The sequence below is a fragment of the Macaca thibetana genome, chromosome 4, assembly GCF_024542745.1.
Source record: "Macaca thibetana thibetana isolate TM-01 chromosome 4, ASM2454274v1, whole genome shotgun sequence".
Classification (NCBI taxonomy): domain Eukaryota; kingdom Metazoa; phylum Chordata; class Mammalia; order Primates; family Cercopithecidae; genus Macaca; species Macaca thibetana.
In genome coordinates, this window is record NC_065581.1 from 117,522,982 (window position 1) to 117,543,392 (window position 20,411).

Here is a 20,411-nt window from a genome sequence, read left to right on the forward strand (position 1 = left end):
ATCTTTCCATTTATACATTGTCAGCATTTTCTCTATTATTCTTTTGGAAACTCCTATTTGAAAATATGTTGGATTTTCTCTATTTTTTGTGTCTTTACCTTATATTCATATTTCCTATTTTGATGGCTCTGAGTGGTACTCTTGATAATTTTTTCCAAACTATTTTCTAGTACAGTTGTCTGCTTTTTGGCTGTGTTTATGCACTGTTTTACCCATTCTGTGCATTTAGATTTTAGTGATATTTTTAAAAAAATTCTAGAATTATGTTTAACCTTTTTCATAATCTGCTTCTTAAAATTGTCTCATTAATTTTGTTAGTGCTTTATTTCACATTTTAATAATTTTAATTTCTGAAATATACCCAATTTGGAATACTTTTAATGTACACTATTTTAAAGTTTTAATTAACATGGTAATTACCCTGTTGTATCTACTGACCCATTCTCATAGTGATTCATTTCCTTGTATGATTTATAATTTCACAGAGCTAGCTCACCTTCACAAGCATTTATCTGTGAGAGTCTTACGTGATCTGGTTTCTTATAAATTAGTTGTGTATTTCATTGCTTGTTTACTTCTGCCACAAATATTAGTTTCCATTGATCTAGGATCAATTTTCTTTTCAAATCTCATTTCGCAGATTTGAGTCTCATGCACCAGTTGGATACTGCACATTTAGATCTCACACCTAGTTAGATATACTGTTTTAGTTTTTCTTTGGAAATTTATTTTTTCCCTACCCAGTGTTTTAAATCAGCTACAGGCTTCCTTGCCACTTCTAGTCCAATTTTCATGGAAAATGTGGTTGTTATTAGGGTCCTGGCTTTATTTCAATGTCTCCTGTTCCTGGATAGCTATTGAAAGCCTAACCTTTTACTGTCAAGATCTATATTGGAACCTGATGGGTTCTCTCCCTCTCAGAGATAAAGGCATCAAATTTGACATTTACTTCTTTATTTATAATTCTGTTATTTCCTTCAGGATTAGTGTTGTATTTTAAAAATGTTATACTTATCAGGGTTTTCTATATACTTGGAGTGAAAGTAGAGTCTGCAACAACTCAACCAGTCATATTCCCAGAAGAGACAGTATATATCAGGCTAACTTTAATTAATATATATCTTTGAAAAACAGATCTTTCAAATATTTTACAGTTTAATGCTTTTGTTTAGGTGATTTATCTTTCCTGGCCCAATTGCTCTAAAATATAATATACCTTAACATTTTTTGGAGTAGGTCTATAGAGTAATATATACAGAGCTTTATTTTGATGGAAAAATATGAACCTTGATAGGATGTGCTGTAAAACTTGCATTAAAACTATAGATACTTTGAAACTGAAAGGGGGAGAAGGTAAAGTTACCACTCTGCTGCTGCTTTTCAAATCTTGCCACATTGGACCTTCCTGGGAATTTGACACTGCTACTTCCTCCCTTTCCTCTTTTATTCTCTAGTAACACTCAACTGATAATATTTCTTGATCGCATTCTTTGTTTCTCACCTATCTGACTTTTGTCGTCCTTTCTTCATCCAGCCTTTTTGTCCTGAAAACACCTGCACCTGCCTCCCATCTCCCTGCTCCCCACTACGTGGTCCTCCTCCTGTGGGAAGCAGCAGACACAGCTCAGATGCTTTCCCCTTGGAGAGTGAATGAATGAATGGAAAATGTGAGCGTGAGTGGCTGTGGTTCTCTTCGACTTTGAATTATATTCCCCACAAAAGATAGGTTAAAGTTCTAACCCCCTAGTATCTTTAAATGTGACCTTATTTGGAAATGGGGTCTTCGTAGATGTAATCAAGGTAAGATCAGGTCAGTAGGGTAGGACCTAATCCAACATGACTGGTGTCCTTGTGACAAGAAGAAAACACCATGTGAAGACAGAGGCACGGGGAGAACGTCAGGTGAAGACAGAGGCACAGGGAGAACGTCAGGTGAAGACAGAGGCACAGGCAGAACGTCAGGTGAAGACAGAGGCACAGGCAGAACGTCAGGTGAAGACAGAGGCACAGGCAGAACGTCAGGTGAAGACAGAGACACGGGGAGAACGTCAGGTGAAGACAGAGGACAGGCAGAACGTCAGGTGAAGACACAGGCAGAACGTCAGGTGAAGACAGAGGCACAGGCAGAACGTCAGGTGAAGACAGAGACACAGGCAGAACGTCAGGTGAAGACAGAGACACGGGGAGAACGTCAGGTGAAGACAGAGACACAGGCAGAACGTCAGGTGAAGACAGAGACACAGGCAGAACGTCAGGTGAAGACAGAGACACAGGCAGAACGTCAGGTGAAGACAGAGACACAGGGAGAACGTCAGGTGAAGACAGAGACACAGGGAGAACGTCAGGTGAAGACAGAGACACAGGCAGAACGTCAGGTGAAGACAGAGACACAGGCAGAACGTCAGGTGAAGACAGAGACACAGGCAGAACGTCAGGTGAAGACAGAGACACAGGGAGAACGTCAGGTGAAGACAGAGACACAGGCAGAACGTCAGGTGAAGACAGAGACACAGGGAGAACGTCAGGTGAAGACAGAGACACAGGCAGAACGTCAGGTGAAGACAGAGACACGGGGAGAACGTCAGGTGAAGACAGAGGCAGAGACAGGAGAGATACGACTGCTATCCAAGGAACTCCAAGGACTAATGGCTTTTTCCAGAATCTTGGAAGAGGCAAGGAAGGATTCTCCCCTCCAGGTTTCAGAGGGAGCATGGCCCTGCTGTCACCTTGATTTTGATCTTATGGCCTCCAGTACTGTGAGACAATACCTTTCTGTTGCTTTAAAGCCACGCAGTTTGTGGTATTTTGTTAGAGTAGCCGTAGGAGACAGATACATGATTCTTCAGGGGGAGCCTTTGTTTTCTCAGAAATGAGTTGTGGAGTCTCTTAAACCTTTGCACATGGTGAAAATCACAAAATCCTGACCTCAGAGATGAAAACCTTTATGTATCTATTTATTTATTTTATTTTAATTTATTAATTTATTAATTTATTTGAGGGTGTCATTCTGTCGCCCAGACTGGAGGGCAGTGGCATGATCTCAGCTCACCGCAACCTCTGCCTCCCAGGTTCAAGTGATTCTCCTGCCTCAGCCTCCCGAGTAGCTGGGACTACAGGCGCCCACCACCACACCTGGCTAATGTTTTGTGTTTTTAGTAGGGACGGGGTTTCACTGTGTTAGCCAGGATGGTCTAGATTTCCTCACCTCATGATCTGTGCGCTTTGGCCTCCCAAAGTGCTGGGATTACAGGCGTGAGCCACCTTTTAAGGTGAATACGTATCAGCCTCCACTTGTGTTGCTTATTTCCTCACACCTGATCGTCTTTGCATATGCTACATGAGAATCTTCTATTTCCATGAGAAAGTGAGACAGTCACACCTCCTTTCTTCACTCAGAAGGGGTCACTGCTGAGGAGATACATTAGTCTACTGCCTGGCTGTCTCAGTATATCACTCTGCCTTTCACCCCCAGAGGTTAGCAGGAAATAAAATGCTGAAATGGTTAAAAAAAAAAAAAAAAAAAAGCTTGCTATTTCATTCCTTTCAAATTTCATTTAAGCACTGACACTTCTGAAGCCCTTTTTGTAGATAACAGCTCTATCTCACCACCCTGTTCTCTGGTAGAAGCGAACCCTTTTCAATTGCTTTAAAATGGCTTGGAGTGGGAGAAAAGCGGAATCATCCTGCTCTTTTTATGAAGGTCAGAATGACTGACTGTCTCAAATGATCACACTTATTTTACTTCGTCATTTATTCCAAGCAAGTACAAATGTATCTCTGATTTCTTTTATTTCCAGTGACCCCCATCTACCCACTTACCACCTTTTCTTCTTGGTGATTTCTCCTTGCCAGCTACCTACCCTCAATCAATTTCCAAAAGAAGGTTGTGTGCAGAGGATGTGCCTGTTCATAAGAAGATTAAGGATTGTGGATGCTGGAAACGTATGGCAGGAAATGAAAGCTGTGTGTCAACGGGTCTCCCAGGAGCTTGGGTGTTGAGAATGAAGAAGAAAGTGCCCCTTTTGTCCCAGAGCACAGCCCTCTCTGCTTTCATTTTGTTTTTATCTAGTGCCATGATGTGGGCTCATGGCCTCAAGATGAAAAAGTTAGTCAAGTTTCCCTATTTCTCATGTCCTCTTCTAGGTATAACTTGTTCCCAATATCCTTTCTGAGATAATCAGATTAGCCCTTTGTGCTGTGCTCAGGTGGTGCTAAATGATGAATACATTTACAAAGTCCTTCTTTCTGTCATGGGTTCAAATCCTGACTGTATTAGCTGTAAACACGCGAACTTTTTTGAGTCCAGTCAGTTTCTTATCTGTAAAGTAGGAATAATAACACCTACCTAGGTGAGCTGGCGGAAGGATTAAATGGTATAGTTTTCATTCTTGGCCTTGAACACTCACCATGCTTGTTATTATTAGTATTGTTGGTAAAATTTATCTCCATGCACATTTCCAGGTGGCTGTCAATGTTCCATGTTAGAACAGGTTTTTGTTTAGATGCTTTTTTAAAAAAATATTGCTATTATGTGTGCATCAGGAAACAGAAACCTTTGTCTGCATGTGAACAATGTTGCTGTTGCTCTCTGAGGTTTCTTAGGCATCTTACACCTTGAAAAGGGAGCACTGAAGGTGTGGAAGGTAGCACAGCTCCTTTTGTCTCTGGCTTGGCTGGGAGTCCTTGTTGGAACGGAGTGTAGAGACGGCACTGGCAGGCCATCAGGACTCAGGCTGGGGTTGAGCCTGGGATAAAGGACACCGAGGCTGCAGCCATGAGAAGGCCTGGCCGAGGAGCCCTTGGTGTGTAGCAGCACAAGGACGTGGGTAGCAATGCTTTAATGCCAGATCTGCAATTGCTTAGATGCCTATTAATGCATCTGTTCCCCACCCCCAACTTCTGTCAAGCGGATATTGTGTGAATTTTACAGATGGAACCCAAGGTGATGAGCTTGCTCTCTCCAAGACTAGCCAGGCAACTAGTTGGAGGGAAAATAATAACTTAAAAGTATCTTTCGTATTTCTCCATGAGGGTACATTGCTAATGGTACCTAAATAAGTGATTCTGCTGTCTAGGTAGCTCCAAAATTAATTTAAAATTACATAGAAAAGAATAACCCTTTTATTTACACTGAAGGGGAAATTTCTGTCTCTTTAAATTAAAAATTAGAAAATGATAGAGTTATGGCATAAGTTCTGCATTTCTGTTTGTTAACTGATGAGGAGAAATGCCAATTTAATTAGTTTGGATGACCCATAGTTTATTATTTGGAAAGTTTTTCCTCTTCTTATATTGTGTGTGTGTGTATATATCTATATCTATATCTATCTATATATATGTATATATATATTTTTTGAGACAGAGATGTGCTCTATCACCCAGGCTGGAGTACAGTGGCACAATCTTGGCTACTGCAACCTCCACCTCCCAGGTTCAAGCAATTCTCTTGCCTTAGCCTCCCAAGTAGGGATTATAGGGATTACAGGCACATGCTCTCATGCCCAGCTAATTTTTTTATTTTTAATAGAGACAAGGTTTCACTATATTGGCCAGGCTGGTCTCTAACTCCTGACCTAAAGTGATCCACCCACTTCGGCCTCCCAGAGTACTGGGATTACAGGCATGAGCCACTGCACCTGGCCCTACATGACTTAATTTTCTTCTGCTTTTTAATTTTCTATTTCTGGAAAGGATAGAATTCTTTTATAAAGAATTACAGAAAAGTAATTCCTCTTTTTTCATCTTTGTTTTGTTTCTTTCAGGTTTGTTGCTCTACAGACAATAAAATTCACCAATTTTGTATCCAATTAAATAAATTTAAACAATTTTATGCAGTAGGACAACCAACCATCATATGGAACATTTCTGTGACACCAAAATTGCCGACTGTTTGTTTACAGTAAATTATCTTCTTTAACCTCCTATTCCTGGGCAACAACTGATTTGCTTAGTATTGTTACAATTGTGCTTTTTCTATAATTTAATTAAAAATGAATTCATAGAGTATGCAGTCTCTGTGTTTGGCTTTTTGAGTTAGAAAGCTATCCATATTGTTGTAAGTATCTGCACCTTGTTCCTTTTTTGCTGAGTAGTATTCTACTGTAGGAGAAAAATCACATTTTGTTTATCTATGCATCAAGTTATGGGTGTTTGGATTCCTGCCATTTTTGACTATTATGAAGGAAGCTACTATGATCATTTGCACATAAATCTTTGTGTAGACATATGCTTTCTTTTCTCTTGGGTAAATGTGCTTAGAAATTGCTGGGTCATAGAGTAAGTGTATATTTATCTTATAAGAAGTGTCCAAACTGTTTTCCAAAGTGCCTTATATTAATGCATTCCCATGTTCAACATATGAGGTTTCCGGTTGCCTCATTTTTTTTTTTTTTTTTTTTTTTTTTTTTTTTTTTTTGAGACGGAGTCTCGCTGTGTCACCCAGGCTGGAGTGCAGTGGCCCGATCTCGGCTCACTGCAAGCTCCGCCTCCCGGGTTTACGCCATTCTCCTGCCTCAGCCTCCGAGTAGCTGGGACTACAGGCGCCCGCCACCACGCCCGGCTAGTTTTTTGTATTTTTAGTAGAGACGGGGTTTCACCATGTTAGCCAGGATGGTCTCGATCTCCTGACTTCGTGATCCACCCGCCTCGGCCTCCCAAAGTACTGGGATTACAGGCTTGAGCCACCGCGCCCGGCCTCCGGTTGCCTCATATTGCAAATACCTGACAATTTCAGCCTTTTAAGTTTTATCCATTCTAGTGGGTGTGTGGTATTGTTTTGTGGCTGTAATTTGCATTTCCCTGATGGCTAATTATGTTGAATATCTTTTCATGTGCTTATATCCATCTCTATATCTTCACTGTTGCACTCTCACTTAAAATATTTTATTTATTTTAAAAAGGGGATTGTTTACTTATTAAATTGTAAGAATTCCTTATATGTTCTTGATAGCAGTCATTTCTTAGGTCTATGTTTTATAAATATTTTCTCCTAGTCTGTGAATTGTCTTTATTTAAAAAAAATATTTTTGTAAAGCAGAAGTTTTCATTTTCACCAAGTTCAGTTTGTCATTATTTGGTGCTTTTTGTGTCTTGTGTAGGAAACTTGGCCTAAAAAAGATTGGCAAAGATTTTCTTTTGTGTTTCCTTCTAGAAGTTTTATAGTTATTAGTACCAAATTTGTAGGTCTATAATGCATTGTGAGGTAAAGGTCAAGGTTAATTTTTTTGACATTGGATGTCCAATTGTTTAACATTTGTTGAAAAGATTATTGTTTCCCAGCTGAATTACCTTGGCACCATTGTTGAAAATCAGTTGGTCACATAGAGAGGTCTATTTCTAAACTCTACTTGTTTCTACTGCATGGCTCTTTTTATACCATATTATGCTATTTTTATTACTAAGATTACTTTATCAGTAAATCTTGAAATACGTTTAGTATGCCCTCTAACTTTTTTCTTTTCCCAAATTTTTTTGGCTAATCTATACAAATTTTGTGATCAGATTGTCAATTTCCAATGAGAGTTCGGATTCTATTGAATTTACATTAGTTGAGGGAAATTACTTTAAAATATTGAATCTTCTGATGCATGAACATGCTATACCTTCTCATTTTAGTGTATAGCTCTTATGTATATTTTGACAAATTTCATATTATTGATGCTATTGTAAATGTTATTTTAAAATACAGTATTTTTGAAACAGTTTTAGATCTACCAAAAAATTATGAAGATAGTGCAGTTTTCATGTATCTGCATCCAATTTTCCCCTTTATTCACATTTTACATTAGCATGGTATATTTATTACAGTTAAGAGACCAATATTGATACATTATTGTTAACCAAAGCCCACATTTGATTCAGATTTCCTGTTTTTACCAAATGTTCTTTTTCTGTTCCAGAATCCCATCCAGGATATCGTATTCTCTTTAGTCATCAGGAAGGCTCTATTTGTCTCTGATAGTTTCTCAAACTTTTCTTGTTTTTGATAACCTTGATAGTTTTGAGGAGTGTTAGTCAGGTATTAAGTAGAATATTCCTTACTTGAGATTTGTCTGATGTTTTTCCCATAATTAGGGTTATGGGTTTTAGGGAGGAAGACCACATAACTGAAGTTCATTTTCATTACAGCGTTTCAAAGATACATTCTATCAATTTGACCTAACATTGTTGATGTTTATCTTTATCACCTGACTAGGGTAGTGTTAGATTTTCCCGTATAAAGTTATTCCCTTTTTTTCCCCTTCATTGTATAATGTGCCTTTCGGAAGGAAGTCACTATGCACAGGCAATATTGAAAAAGTAGGGAGTTTTATTCCACATTTTTGAGGGCATAGAACATACATAAATTATTTGGAATTCTTCTGCACAGAATTGTCTCTTTTTTCTGGTTTAATTATTTATTAAGACATTTGTTTATATCAGTATGGACTTGGGGTATTTGTTTTATTCTTCAGGTTATAGTCCAATACTATTTTATTTTGTTGTCCAATTGTTCTAACTTATTTGGGAGCTCTTTCATTTGAATTCCATGTTCCTTTGCATGACCCTGTCATTGTGTGGTTTTGGTTTTTTGTTCATTTTGTGTTGAGCATTTCCTTACTTTATGGCACTATATGATACTTGAAACTCATCTTGTATATTTCTTATACCTGCCTTGGAATAAGCTGTTTATCCCAGGTCCTAATTTTTTTTATTGAAGAATAGTATTAGAAATAAGATCTGGATATGAAGTGTGCTAGTAAATAATATATTTACAACATTTAGTTTCCATTGTTTCTTAGTTTATAGGCATGCAATTGTTATTCGTGTCTTCATATTGAATCTTGAGACATCGTAGAACTTATTAAATATAGCAGCATTTTTGTAGGCTACTTGAGATTGTACACATAGACAATCATGTTTTCTGAAATACAGATATTTTTATTTCTTCCTTTCCAATTTGTGTTCCTTTTGTATCTTTTCCTTGCCTTATTGCAGTATCTAGGACTTTCAGTATGATGTTTCATGAGTGTGGTGTGAGTGAACATCCTTGTCTTGTTCTTAATGTTAAAGTAAACCATTATATAGTTATAGTTTTTCACTATTCAGTATAATGTTAAGTGCTTGCAGATGCCCTTTTTCAGGTTGAGGAAGTTCTCTGTAATTCTAGTTTGATAAGAGTTTTTATCATGATACATTTTAATTTTTTCCAAATTCTTCTTCAGCATTCATTAAGACGTGCATGTTTCTTTTTTATACTTTTGACATAGTAAATTACATTGAGTGATATGTGAACATTGAATACATCTTGTATTTCTGGAATAAATTCTATTTGGCCATGATATAGTAACTATCCTTTGAATATATTGTTGAATTACATTGGCTTATAATTCATCAAGGATTTCTATGTCTATGTCCACGAGGGCCTATTGGTGGTCAGCTCTTTCTTTTTTTTTTTTTTTGGCTTATTTTGGTTTTCATTTGCTTTTTATCTTGATGTAAAAAACTGATTATAAATTAGATACCTCCTTTTTAAATATTATTGTTTAATGCTCTACTATTCTAAGCATTGCTTTAGCTGCATGCCACAGATTTTGATATTGTGTATTTTAGTTTTTATTCATTTCAAGGTGTTTTTTATTTCTTTGACTACAGATATTTATAAATACATTGTTTAACTTCCAAATATTTAGGGAATGTTAAAAGACATCTTTCTGTTGTTTTTTAATTTATTTCCATTGAGATTAGAAACCATACTTTAATGTAGTTTCAATCTTTTAAAATGTATTTAGAATTGTATTCTGGCATATTTTGGTAAATATTCCATGTGCATTTGAAATGAATACGTATTCTGCTGTTGTTTCCTGAAGTGCTCTATTAATGTCATTTTGGTTATGTGGTTTGCTGTTGTTGTTCATATCTTTAAAATTAACAATTTAATGTATTTTGTTCTATTATTGAGGTAGAGATTTTGAAATGTTCAACTATAAGTGTAGATTTGAAACTTCTCACTTCTTTTTTTTCTTTATTTTGAAGTTCTGTTACTAGGTCATATACATTTAGAAATCTTATGTCATCTTGATTAATTGAATTTTATCTTGTAATAGAGTATCCCTCTTTAACTTGGTAATATTCTTTCCTCTGCAGTTTGCATCTCTGATGTTATTTATTGTCTTTCTTTATGTTTTATTAATATTTGCATGACATATCTTTTTCAATTCTTTTACTTTGTGTATTTACATTTAAAGCAAGTTTCTTTTAGAGGGCAGTAGTTAAATTTTGCTTAAATTAAAAAAATTTATTAAATCTAAAAGTTTATGCCTTTCCATTGGAATGTTTAGGCTATTTAGAGTTAATGTACTTATTGATAAAATGTTGATTAAAAGTATCATATTCCTATTTATTTTCTATTTGGTACATGTGTACCTTCCCTTCCCATTTTCCTGCCTCCTTATGGACTTACTGAGTATTTCTAATGATTCATTTTTCCCCATTGTTTTCTCATTATTTATGCATTTTTTAAGTAGTTGTTGCTCTCCAATTTACTATGTAACTCAGCATTGTCTACTTTCAAATAATAATATCACATTTCATGTATTGTGTAAGAAATATAAAATACTACACTTTCATTTTATTTTTACAGTATTTTGTGCTACTACTATCATACATTTAACTTAGGCAATAAAGCCCACAAAAATAATTATGTTTGCTTTCAGTCATCAATTATCCTTTAAAGAGGTTAATAAAATTGAGAAAAAAGTGATTTTTTACATTCACCTATACATTTACCATTTTCACTGTTATTTATTCCTTTGGGTAGATTTAAATTTTCATGTGCTATCATTTCCTGTTGTTTGAAGAATTTCCTTTAACATTTCTTGAAGTGTCATTCTGTTAGAGATGAATTCTCTCTGCTTTTGTTTGTCTGAAAAGGTCCTTATTTCAATTTCACTTTTGAAACATTTTTTGCTGAGTGTAAAATTCTATGTGGGCATTTTTTTCTTTCATTAGAGTAACTATGTCCTCTGTTTTCTTCTGGCATGTATAGTTTTTGATAAGAAGTTCCCTGTATATGTTTTTCTGTATAATATGTCTTTTTGTCCCCTGGCTACTTTTAAAACTTTCAGTGTTTTAAAAAATTGGTTATAATGTGCCACTATATGGTTTTCTTCCTGTTCCTTTTATGCTTTTTTACTTGAGACTCATTAAATTTTTGGATCTGTAGGTTTTACTTTTCATCAACTTTGGAAAAGATGGATCATTGTTTCCTTCAATTACTTTTCTCCCTTACCATATCCGTTTTCTTTTTGGAAATAAATCTAAGTTCACATATGTCAGACTGTTAGATATTGTTCCACATTCACTGAAGCTCTATTTATTTTTCCATTGAAAAAAATCTATGTTACATTTTGTGTAGTTCCTCTTACTAAATCTTCACATTCCCTTATCTTTTCTTCAGCAGTCTCTAATATATTGCCAAATTCATTCAATGTATTTCTTTTTAGTTTAGGTGTTTTTAAAATGTCTTTAGAAATTTGGTTTGAGTCTTTTCAAAATAACTCTTCCATTTCTTCCCTCGTAATGTATAGTTTCTTGTACATTCTTGAATATATGGATTATATTTTTAATAGTCACTCTAATATTCTTATCTGTTAATTCTATCATATGTCTTCTTTCTGGGTCTCTTTTTATTGATTGATTTTCTCCTATTATGGGTGGTATCTTTCAACTAGTTTGAATGACTGACAATTTTTTATTAGATGCTAAACCTTGTGTGTTTTACATTATTAGGTGCTGAGTTTCACTGTATCTCTTTAAATAATGTTGGACTTTGTTTTGGGATTCAGTTATGTTTACTTGCAATCAGATCATTTCAAGCTTGCCTTTAAGGTTTGTTATGGTGGATTCAGAGCAGGTTTTCTTCTTAGATTAATTTGACCCCACTACTGAGGCAATATCATTCTGACGAATGATGTCCCCTGTACTAGGAGATCTTTCCATTCTGGCTAGTGGGAACTCACAGTGTTCCTAGGCCTGTATGAGTTTCAGGGATTGTTTTCTCTACTCCATTCTAGTGATTCTTTTTCTGGTTTCTTTTCTCAAATATGTGTGCTGATCAGTACTTAGCTAAAGATATGACAGGCCCCCTCTGTATATCTCTAGTGTTTTCTTTGCAGTTTCTTTTTTTTTTTTTTTTTTTTTTTTTTGTATTTTGCCCTACAAAAGCTAACTTCTCTGGCCTCCCTTAATTCCAGATTCTACCCTTTCAATTCTACAAGACTGCCAGGTTCTTTTTGGGTTTCCCTCCATGATTTGGAAATTTTTCTGAGGTTATAAGTGAGGCTATGGAAGTATTTACTTCATAGTCCTCTGTTGACTTTTCTAACGTCTAAAAATCATTGTCTTATTCCAACTTCTTGGTTATTTCATGAAGATGGATAAACCTAGTCCCTATTACTTTAACGTGGCCAGATGTGGCAGTTCCTATCACATAGTTTTTATATTCACTTTCTAAGTTTATTAACTTATAGCCATAAATAAATAAATAAACCTAAACCCCAGTGTCATTGTGTTTAGATTCAAATTCTGGATTTTCCACTAATACCTCTGTGATATTGGGTAAATGAATCTACCTCTCTAGACCTTAGTATTCTCTTTATGTAAAGGAGGATTTTAGTGTGACCCTTTCTAGATCACTTCCATGGGGTTCTATAGCTTTTTCCAGGCAGAGCCCCCATTCGTAGGATGCAAAGTGTACCGGGCTCTAGAAGACACTCCCGAGAGTCAGAGGGGACAGGTTACACAGTGGCTGATTTGGGCACCTCTATAAAAGATACAGAGCAGACACAAAATAAAGTATTTTGCTTTAATGATCTAGGTAAAGGCCAAACTCTCAGGGTCACCACTTATTATACTTCAGCCCCAGAAGATGACAGTAACATCAACATTTATGTGTGTGTCATTTTCCTGGAATGTTGTGGCACACCCTGGCTGTAGTACATGACAGACCTAAAAACACCAGGCTGCTTCAATTAAGAAAAATAAGTATTGAGCTGGCTAGAGCTTAGGCTGTAAAACTGGAGGAAAACTCTCATCTCAATATGCACATAGTTCTCTAAAATACAACATTTTAATTTCTTCTGGAGCAATCAACAACCCTGGAGAGGATCACTGAAGTGACAGAGTTAATGTTCAGAAGGGGCTATTCTTTGGGAGGGCTGGGGGAGATATGAAATAATTGTCTATGCCCCTGGAAGATGGAACATTGTATGAGGTTATCACAGGCCTTAGAACTAGAGCTAGATTTGAATCTTGGCTCTGTTTCTTTTTAGCTATGTGACCTTCACTCCCGTATGCCTCAGTTTCCTCATTTGTAATATGAGTATAAAATAGAACTTTCATCACATAGCTGTTGTAAAGACTGTATTAATAAGTTAATACATAAAAGAATAAAGAAACACACAAAATAAATTAATACATAAAGTAAGACTTGGAAGAGTATCTGGTGCACAGGATATTTCAAATGTTCACCATTTAATAATTATTTAAAAACTATTGATATCTTTTTGTTGTGTCTCTGCCAAGTTTTAGTATCAGAATGATGCTGTTCTCATAGAATAATTTAGAGATGAGTCTCTCTTCCTCGAGTTTTTTTGAAGGGAATAGTTTCAAAAGGATTGGTACCAACTCTTCTTCATATGTCTGGTTGAATTTGGCCATGAGTCCATCTGGTCCAGGGCTTTTGCTGGTTGGTAGGCTTTTTGTTACTGATTAAATTATGGAACTCGTTATTGGTCTGTTCAGGGTTTCAGGTTCTTCCTGGTTCAATCTTGGGAGGTTGTATATTTCCAGGAATTTATCCATTTCTTCTAGGTTTCTAGTATGTGTGTATGGAGGTTCTTGTAATTGTCTCTGAGGGTTTTTTGTATTTCTGTGGGGTCAGTGGTAATGTCCCCTTTGTCATTTTTGATTGTATTTCTTCAGATCTTCTCTCTTATTTTCTTTATTAATCTAGCTGGCAGTCTATTAATCTTATTCTCCCCAAGAACCAACTTTTAGTTTCATTGATCTTTTGTATAGTTTTTTTTTTTTTTTAATCTGAATTTCATTCAATTCAGCTCTGATTTTGGTTATTTATTTTCTTCTGCTAGCTTTGAGATTGGCTTGCTCTTTTCTCATTCCTCTAGGTGTTATTAAAAAGTAAAAAAACAACAGATGCTGGCAAGGCTGTGGAGAAAAGTAATATTTTACACTGCTGGTGGGAAGGTAAATAAGTTCAGCCATGGTAGAAAATAGTTTGGAGATTTCTCAAATAACTTAAAACAGAGCTACCATTTGACTCAGCAACCCCATTGCTGAGTATATACCCAAAGGAATATAAATTTTTCTACCATAAAGACATGCACACATATGTTCTTGCTTATCAGTGGGAGCTAAACATCGAGTACACGTGGACACAAAGGAACAATAGACACTGGGGCCTACTTGAAGGTAGATGGTAAGGGGAGGGTGAATATAGAAAAAGTACTTATTGGGTACTACTTATTGGGTACTATGTCACCTCGGGTGACAGAATAATCTGTACACCAAACCCCCACAACATGCAATTTACCCATGTAATAAACCTGCACCTGTACCCTTGAACCTAAAATAAAATCTGGAAAGAAAAAAACACTTATCTTTATGGTTATATATAAAAAGGCTGTTGATATCTTGTTAGGTGGATACTGTGTAACCTCAGGAAGTAAAGAAGTTTTTCCTTGGTTACATCTGGTTTAGTTTGTTTAACTTCCATTATCTGTACCCCATTCTATAAAGCTTTGTTATCAGCCAAGCTTCCATGCTGCAAAATTGAACTCACAAAATAATCTCTCATAATTGCTTAAGATGTTTCTCTTCCCAAGAACATTTACATTTTTAAAGGAAACTCTAGAAGATACAAAAGATTCCTAGTTCTTTAATCAATTGCTTTCTCAGACCATTCAATCAGGGCTGATATGTTGCAAAACTTCAAGGGGTGCCATACTTGACAATTAATGAGGAAAGAATTTCGTATCATGGTTTTCACACCTTGCATACTGGAACCTCTGAGATTATGGAGGAGCTAGAGAGAGAACTCAAAGGACTCTCATTTTCTTTTACCACCGTAGGCTTTTTAAAATCTAGTTTCCATATTTTGGACATCTTCTACTTGAAAAAGACAGTTTGAAATCCACAGGGTTATGATAGAATACTTTTTCAAACCCTGTTTTTTTGTTTGTTTGTTTTTGTTTTTTAAATGAATGGATTGACAGACTACATGGGAAAGATTTGTTTTACCAGTAGGGCATCCAAATCCCTTTGACTTTGACTAACCCCCCCTGACTTGGGATAACATGTAAGATTCTTATTATCAAGTAGCCTGTTACTGTTTACAACATACACCTTCATCTCATCATTGCTGGGTAATCCAATTCTATGAGGTTCGGTGAAAACAAAGTGTCATTGTGTGCTTGATGTGGTGACTGTTGAAACAGCCGAATTTCTCAAATGTTAAAGGGCTCTTAAATTTTCTATTCACAAATGTGTTTATACAACAAGCTTAAAGGGAGGCTGCAAAAAACTTTTTTGATTATAGAAACAAAATAGCAAAATCCCTTACATTCTCTCCATCCTCCATCCTCTATTTTTTTTTTTTTTTTTTTTTTTGGCATTCACACAATGTGCTTATCTTTGAACATTTAAATATTGTCATTTACTATCAGAACTGGAAGAGGTCTTACAAAGGCCATCTCAAGCAACCTCCTACCAGGGAAGAGATTTTTCTTCATCATTTGTCATAGAATCCTACATTTAAAAATCTATAAATAGGAATATATTGTAAAATTTCTTTAAAACACAGAACACATCCTATAGAGACTGGCATCTGAAAATTGCTTGAGTTAAGTTACATAAAATGCCTGAGGTAGTGTAAGGTAAAGGTTGAATCTTCAAGTAAAAGTGACAGGAAATACAGCAGTGGAAGGATTGCTGGGTGCAAAGAATGCCTATGTTACCAGCTATTTTCTTCCTGTTAAAAGACTTATTTCCCCTCCTGTGAGTAGATCTGATCCCCACCCAGTTTTTTCAACCAGCCAGTTATGATTACTTCTTCTAATATTTTCTCTGCTTCACTGGCCTCTAGTCATTACATAAAATCATTAACACCAAACACAGTAAGCCCCATTAATTCACATCTGGGGATGGCTGGGCCAAAGAGCTGAGTAGGTTGTTGTTTGTGCTTTCAAGGTGAGAAGAGATCAAGAACTAGATGTAATCCCCAAGCCTGATCAACTCTTCAAACAGATTCAAAAGAGAGTTATATAAAAGGAATAGCTGGGGTAGTGAATTGGACTGGAGTGTGCATTTGCTTTTGGAATTTTTATTTTTTTGTCTGTCTTGCTAAGTTTTTTTAGTAAGAGTTGCTCTTTAGGGTTCCTTATTCTTAGATACATAAGTTTAGTCAGAAGGTCCAAATGACTTAGCCAGGGCTGTGTGAGGCCTGTCACGTGGGAAGATGCCCCTTTGAATTAGACATGGCCCTGGGTTCATCTTAATAAATATGCTCCATGGGATTACCAAGGAAAAAGTAATCCAAAGTCTGAAAAGTGAAGAGAATGAACTACATGGATACATGAACTTTGACTATTTTCTTTCTTCACTTTAAACCTCTACCCTACAGTACAGTGGTCTAGGTTACTATTGGTCTTCACTTAAGACAGACCTCCTCCTTCTGGCACAAGAATGAGGCTATTTGCATAACTCTGAAGGTTGAACTGTATAGTCAACATAGATTAAGTTCATGTTTGTATACAAGGCACTAAGGTAATGTGGAGATGATGGAGATGTGGTAATGATGGAGATGGTGGAACTCCTTGTACTACCCTTCCCTGGTTCCTTCCTTCAGACTCATTTCTCTTTCTGATCCACCTTTCAGGCACTCCTGTGCTCCCACACATTCTCTTTGTTGTTCTTTGCTTCTATTAGCTTAAGTCAATTATCTTTCACTCTAGGTTTACAAGTGAGTCTTGCCATGGTTGTCATACTCAGGGTGCTCATGTTTCAGCAATTCTTTGTAGCACTTTTGAAAAAAGATGAGTGTTTTATAAACTGTTAATAGGTATTCTAAGAGGGATCTATGGTCAAACATGTTTGGCAAAGCTACATTCTACATCTCTCTATATACATATTTTACTATTAAAAGGACTAAAACATATCTCAAACAAATTTAAGCAACAGCAGAAAGAATAGTTAGATAATTTCTTGGCTCAGGCAACTGGGAAATCCAGAGATAGAGCTGCCCTCAGGTACTTTGCCAAGAGCCCAAGGAATGTCATGAGGTCTTCTTTCTGTCTCTTCACGGACATCCTACCACAAAATGTTTTAGCTGTGCTTGTGTCTGTGAATTTTGTAATTTTCTTGTGTTGATGACTTTCTATCATTCAATGGCATGTTGGTGGCCATGAGGCAGAGAGAAGAGTGTATCACAGAAGTATTAAGGCTAACATCATCTTAGTTTAGTGACCTCCTAGATGAAATCGTCTTTTCAACCAGAAAAAGGCATGCAAAATCTCAGGCTCTTACTTGCCTAATTTGGATTATAGTCTAAACCTGGTATGTGGTCTCATAGCCAGCATAACTGGGGTATTATGATTCGCCAGGATTTGGTTCCAAGGCTGTGTCTTGTGACCAGGGCATCAGCTTATTATGACTGGAAAGTTCACGAAGATCGGATAGAAAAAGGGGAAACTCATCAGGAGAAAGAGGCTATTCTTGACAGAAGTGGGAAAAGGGATGCTGTGCACATAAAAACAACAAATGTCTCTAAATACTTTTGCATATTGGAATTACCTGGGGAGATTTAAAAAATACTAACATACAAGTTGACCCCCAGTGATTTTGATTTAATTTATCTAGGGTATGGCCCGGGCAATCAGGTCTTTAAAAGTTCCCCAGATGATTCTAATGTGCAGTAATTGCTGAACGCCCATTGTCTGGTTGCTTTTCAGGTCATTATTTTACACATAACCAAAGATTAATCCTTCTAAATCTCAGTCCTCTGGTCTAAACAAACCTCTGTCTTTGAATGAATGCATTCAGGACCACTGAAATTTGATTTCAACTTCCCTTTCCAATCTCATTCCACTACTATTTTATTTATACCTTGTGCTCCAGCAAATGTGGCATGCTTACTGGTGTCCAAGTATCTGTAAAACACCTGTAGTTTCCTATGGATAATTTCACATTTTTTTTCAAGTTAGAACAGAGCACTCCAACAGAATTTTTTTTTTTTTTTTTTTGCAATGATGAAAATGTTCTACACTGTGCAATTTGGTAGCCATTAGCTACATGTGGCTACTGAGCACTTGAAATGGGCTCAATAATATGACTGAATTTTTACTTTTATTTCAGCTCAAGTTAAATAGTCACATGTGGTTAATGATAACTTTAACAGAACAGGCAGAATGTCTTATTCTGTGCATCTCAATCAACATTCTGTAAAAATGTTCAAGGTTCATGGTGTGTAACCCACTGTCCTGAAGATTTCCTGGATGTTTCCAGCTAAGGGACTCCTTTTCTTGTTAATTACTCAGGACTTTTGTTTTTTTTTTTTGAGACGGAGTCTTGCTCTGTCACCAGGCTGGAGTGCAGTGGCCTGATCTCGGCTCACTGCAAGCTCCACCTCCCGAGTTCACGCCATTCTCCTGCCTCAGCCTCTCGAGTAGAGTAGCTGGGATTATAGGCACCCGCCACCGCGCCCATCTAAAGTTTTTTTTTAATTTTTTTTCGGTATTTTTACTAGAGACGGTGACTCACTGTGTTAGCCAGGATGGTCTTGATCTCCTGACTTTGTGATCCGCCTGCCTCAGCCTCCCAAAGTGCTGGGATTACAGGTGTGAGCCACCGTGCCCGGCCAATTACTGAGGACTTTAATTGGACCATAAACGTGACACTTATCTATACTGCCTCATTGCTTTTCCTATTATTGCCCTTGTCTCCAGCCTTGCATCCCCAAATGTTAGAAATTTCCTGAAATGAGGAACTTATTTGAGGGCTGTGTTTAATAAAATCTCAATAAGCATTTGTCAAATAAAAGCAGGCAAAATTGTACCAAGCATAAATGTGTACATACTTATGCACTGTAGATGTACAAAGACACATACATTACTGGACAACAGATACATACACATAGAGGTTCATATGTTCAAAAGTGTTGCTGGTTAGATAGGACGGCACATGTCGTGGCTGTGTGAGAGAAACTGGGTCAGTAGAATAGATAGGAGAGGATGACTAATCTGTGAAATGACCACAGGGTGCTTGCCTAATTTATTTGGCTGGGAGGTAAAAATAATTGTGGCGATCAGAAGTACAAATGATTTTTATTAAAGTAAATGAGGAGGTGTGGCCACTCAGAATATACTCTAAATTCACAGTTCAGGAAAAATTCTGAAATCCGTCCTGATAAAATGGTTACGAATTCATCCTGACTCACACTTTTTTCCAGAATGAATTTATAAAATGATGAACTCTCACTTCCTAAATTTTCTGCAGATGCCACTGTTGCTGGAGAAATGTCACTGCTAGAGAATAGAAGACTATTATTCCAAAGGTTATTTGAGACTGACTGAATCAGGTCTGGAATATTATTGAAATGGTAAGATAAACTCAAGTACTTTCTGGGAAGAGAAAAATTCTTTTTAGAAAACATGGTCCCTTCTGAATTATGGGCAAATGTCATCGACTTGTTTTCAATGAAACTTTATCTACTAACAGCGAGGAGATGGGACAAAGCTCTGAGCTCCCCGCCCCTGGGAGTCCTGCAGCTGAGGTTTCTTTCCCTTGAGATCGTGGGTAATGGAAACAGCTGAAGTTAGAGGTCATTAACATTTTGAGAACACCGCAAACTGACAGTGTGTTATGTTATGACATTTCATCCCAAGACATTTAATCTCTTTTAATTAGTGTTTATGTTGGTAATACTTCACAGTTATTTCCTTTTGCATAAAAATGGAACACTTGGGCATGTCATTAACATAAGACTGATTTGCTTATTATCCATAGTAATTGTTTCTAGATCTTTTTCTCCTTTCCTTCCTCCTTTCTGCGTTCTCTTCATTGATTTTGACCTTTGCTTTCATTTATGCTAGTTTTGAAAACATTTCCCATTTTTTCCTTTGTTGATATTCGACCTAGCCAGTTCGTTGGTTGGGGTTCTCATACGATATTCTTAGTAAACTTTAAGTGTATGGTTTGGAAGAGAGCCCATCTCACCTCTCTGAAAATGCTCATGGCACCCTTGTTGTTGGTTAGAAACAACTTCTTCTCTGAACGATGTTCCATGATGACTCAGCTGCATAAAACTTCCCTCTCCCCTGCTTTCCTCCTCTCCTTGGCTTAGGATATTATTGTAAGCT

The 20,411-nt window shown here is 36.6% G+C and overlaps 2 long non-coding RNA genes across 3 annotated transcripts in view; both read left to right on the forward strand.

Moving 5' to 3' along the window:
• The first annotated feature begins 416 nt into the window (after positions 1-416).
• Positions 417-2,544, forward strand: LOC126952638 (uncharacterized). Of its 2 annotated transcripts, XR_007724973.1 has the most exons (4): positions 417-1,872; positions 2,286-2,345; positions 2,436-2,465; positions 2,496-2,544. It is a non-coding gene; the product is annotated as an uncharacterized LOC126952638 (long non-coding RNA). The 2 variants fall into 2 exon arrangements; XR_007724972.1 differs by having other exon boundaries at positions 2,436-2,531.
• A 16,878-nt stretch (positions 2,545-19,422) lies between these two features.
• Positions 19,423-20,411, forward strand: part of LOC126952631 (uncharacterized) — a 37,505-nt gene continuing 36,516 nt past the window's right edge. The window contains exon 1 of the long non-coding RNA XR_007724964.1: positions 19,423-19,651. This is a non-coding gene — a long non-coding RNA (uncharacterized LOC126952631). The remainder of the gene's footprint in view (positions 19,652-20,411) is intronic.